This window comes from Cornus florida, unplaced genomic scaffold (assembly GCF_030987335.1).
Source record: "Cornus florida cultivar Cherokee Brave unplaced genomic scaffold, ASM3098733v1 CherokeeBrave_3.0.0_Hap2_scaffold_6, whole genome shotgun sequence".
NCBI classification, from domain to species: Eukaryota; Viridiplantae; Streptophyta; class Magnoliopsida; order Cornales; family Cornaceae; genus Cornus; species Cornus florida.
Genome location: NW_026775890.1, coordinates 1 through 3,640, shown reverse-complemented (window position 1 = coordinate 3,640; position 3,640 = coordinate 1).

The window sequence follows — 3,640 nt, the reverse complement described above, 5'->3', positions numbered from 1 at the left end:
ATTCGAGTTACCTATGAAGTCGCGAAGAGTGTTTTAATGACCAAAGATTGAAACTTCGAATGAAAATTCCTCAATACAGGAACCTATTATGTTACTAGATCTTTTTGATGTATAAAGATTGAATCTTTGAAAGAAAATTAGAGTTTTGAGTTAAACTTATTCGATTTCCTTTTGACATCCCGAAGAGTGTTTTAATGAGTAAAGATTGAATCTTTGAATGAAATTACCTCAATCGAGGTACCTATTAACTCACTAGAAATTTTGATTGTATAAAGATTGAATCTTTGAAAAGAAATGAGAGTTTTGAGTTAAAGTTATTCGAGTTCCCTTTGACGTCACGAAGAGTGTTTTACTGAGTAAAGATTGAATCTTTGAATGAAATTACCTCAATCAAGGTACCTATTCTACCACTAGACCTTTGTAATGTATAAAGATTGAATCTTTGAAAGAAAATGAGTGTTTTGAGTTTAACTTATTCAAGTTACCTACGAAATCGCGAAGAGTGTTTTAATAACTGAAGATTGAATCTTTGAATGAAAAATACCACAATAAAGGTACCAATTCGGTTACTAGACCTTTCCAATGTATAAAGATTGAATCTTTGAAATAAAATGAGATTTTTGGGTTAAAATTATTCGAGTTCCCTGTAACGTCCCAAAGAGTGTCTTAATGAGTAAAGATTGAATCATTGAATGAAATTACCTCAATCAAGGTAGCTATTACATCACTAGACCTTTTTAATTTATAAAGATTGACGTTTTAAAAAGAAATGAGTGTTTCGAGTTAAAGTTATTCAAGTTCCCTTTGACGTCACGAAGAGTGTTTTAATGAGTAAAGATTGAATCTTTGAATGAAATTACCTCAATCATGTCACTAAACCTTTTTAATGTATAAGGATTGAATCTTTGAAAGAACATGAGAGTTTTGAGCTCAACTTATTCGAGTTACCTATGAAGTTGCGAAGAGTGTTTTAATGACTAAAGATTGAATCTTTGAAAGAAAATACCTCAATAAAGGTACTTATTTTGTTAGTAGACCTTTTTAATGTATAAAGACTGTATCTTTGAAAGAAAATGAGAGTTTTGAGTTAAACTTATTCACGTTCCCTGTAACGTCCCAAAGAGTGTTTTAATGAGTAAATATTGAATCTTTGAATGTAATTACCACCATCATGGTAGCTGTTATGTCACTGGACCTTTTTAACGTACAAAGATTGAATCTTGGAAAGAAAGTGAGAGTTTTGAGTTTAACTTATTCGAGTTACCTATGAAGACGCGAAGAGTGTTTTAAAGAATAAAGATTGAATCTTTGAATGAAAACACCTCAATAAAGGTACCTGTTATGTTACTAGACCTTTTTAATGTCTAAAGATTGAATCTTTGGAATAAAATGATAGTTCTGAGTTCAACTTATTCGGTTTACCTATGAAGTCGTGAACAGTGTTTTAATGACTAAATAATGAATCTTTGAATGAAAATACCTTAGTAAAGGTACGTATTATGTTACAAGACCTTTTTAATGTATAAAGATTGAATCTTGGAAAGAAAATGACTGTTTTGAGTTAAACTTATTCGAGTTCCCTATGACATCCCGAAGAGTATTTCAACGAGTAAAGATTGAATCTTTGATTGAAATTACTTGAATCAAGGGACTTATTTTGTCCCTGGACCTTTTATATATAAAGATTGAATCTTTAAAAAGAAGTGAGCGTTATGAGTTCAACCTATCCGAGTTCCCTATGACGTCCCGAATAGTGTTTTAACGCGTAAGGATTGAATCTTTGTATGAAATTACCTCAATAGAGGTACTTATTATGTCACTAGACCTTTTTAATGTATAAAGGTTCAAGCTTTGAAAGAAAATGAGAGTTTTGAGTTAAACATATTCGAGTTCCCTGCGACGTCTCGAAGAGTGTTTTAAAGAGTAAATATTGAATTGTTGAATGAAATTACCTCGATCAAGGTACCTATTATGTCACTAGACCTTTTTAATGTATAAAGATTGAATATTTGTAAAGAACTATGAGTTTTGAGTTAAAGTTATTTGAGTTCCCTTTGAGGTCACGAAGCGTGTTTTAATGAGTAAAGATTGAATCTTTGAACGAAATTATCTCAATCAATGTACCTATTATGTCAGCAGACCTTTTTAAGGTATAAAGATGGAATCTTTGAAAAAAATGAGAGTATTGAGTTTAACTTATTCGAGTTACCTATGAAGTCGCGAAGAGTGTTTTAATGACCAAAGATTGAATCTTCGAATGAAAATTCCTCAATACAGGAACCTATTATGTTACTAGATCTTTTTGATGTATAAAGATTGAATCTTTGAAAGAAATTAGAGTTTTGAGTTAAACTTATTCGAGTTCCTTTTGACATCCCGAAGAGTGTTTTAATGAATAAAGATTGAATCTTTGAATGAAATTACCTCAATCGAGGTACCTATTAAGTCACTAGAAATTTTGATTGTATAAAGATTGAATCTTTGAAAAGAAATGAGAGTTTTGAGTTAAAGTTATTCGAGTTCCCTTTGACGTCACGAAGAGTGTTTTAATGAGTAAAGATTGAATCTTTGAATGAAATTACCCCAATCAAGGTACCTATTCTCCCACTAGGCCTTTGTAATGTATAAAGATTGAATCTTTGAAAGAAAATGAGTGTTTTGAGTTTAACTTATTCGAGTTACCTATGAAATCGCGAAGAGTGTTTTATTGAATGAAGATGGAATCTTTGAATGAAAAATACCACAATAAAGGTACCAATTCTGTTACTAGACCTTTCCAATGTATAAAGATTGAATCTTTGAAAGAAAATGAGATTTTTGAGTTAAACTTATTCGAGTTCCCTGTAACGTCCCGAAGAGTGTCTTAATGAGTAAAGATTGAATCATTGAATGAAAGTACCTCAATCAAGGTAGCTATTACATCACTAGACCTTTTTAATTTATAAAGATTGACGTTTTGAAAAGAAATGAGTGTTTCGAGTTAAAGCTATTCAAGTTCCCTTTGACGTCACGAAGAGTGTTTTAATGAGTAAAGATTGAATCTTTGAATGAAATTACCTCAATCATGTCACTAAACCTTTTTAAGTTAAACTTATTCGAGTTCCCTATGACATCCCGAAGAGTATTTCAACGAGTAAAGATTGAATCTTTGATTGAAATTACTTGAATCAAGGGACTTATTTTGTCCCTGGACCTTTTATATATAAAGATTGAATCTTTAAAAAGAAGTGAGCGTTATGAGTTCAACCTATCCGAGTTCCCTATGACGTCCCGAATAGTGTTTTAACGCGTAAGGATTGAATCTTTGTATGAAATTACCTCAATAGAGGTACTTATTATGTCACTAGACCTTTTTAATGTATAAAGGTTCAAGCTTTGAAAGAAAATGAGAGTTTTGAGTTAAACATATTCGAGTTCCCTGCGACATCTCGAAGAGTGTTTTAAAGAGTAAATATTGAATCTTTGAATGAAATTACCTCGATCAAGGTACCTATTATGTCACTAGACCTTTTTAATGTATAAAGATTGAATATTTGTAAAGAACTACGAGTTTTGAGTTAAAGTTATTTGAGTTCCCTTTGAGGTCACGAAGCGTGTTTTAATGAGTAAAGATTGAATCTTTGAACGAAATTATCTCAGT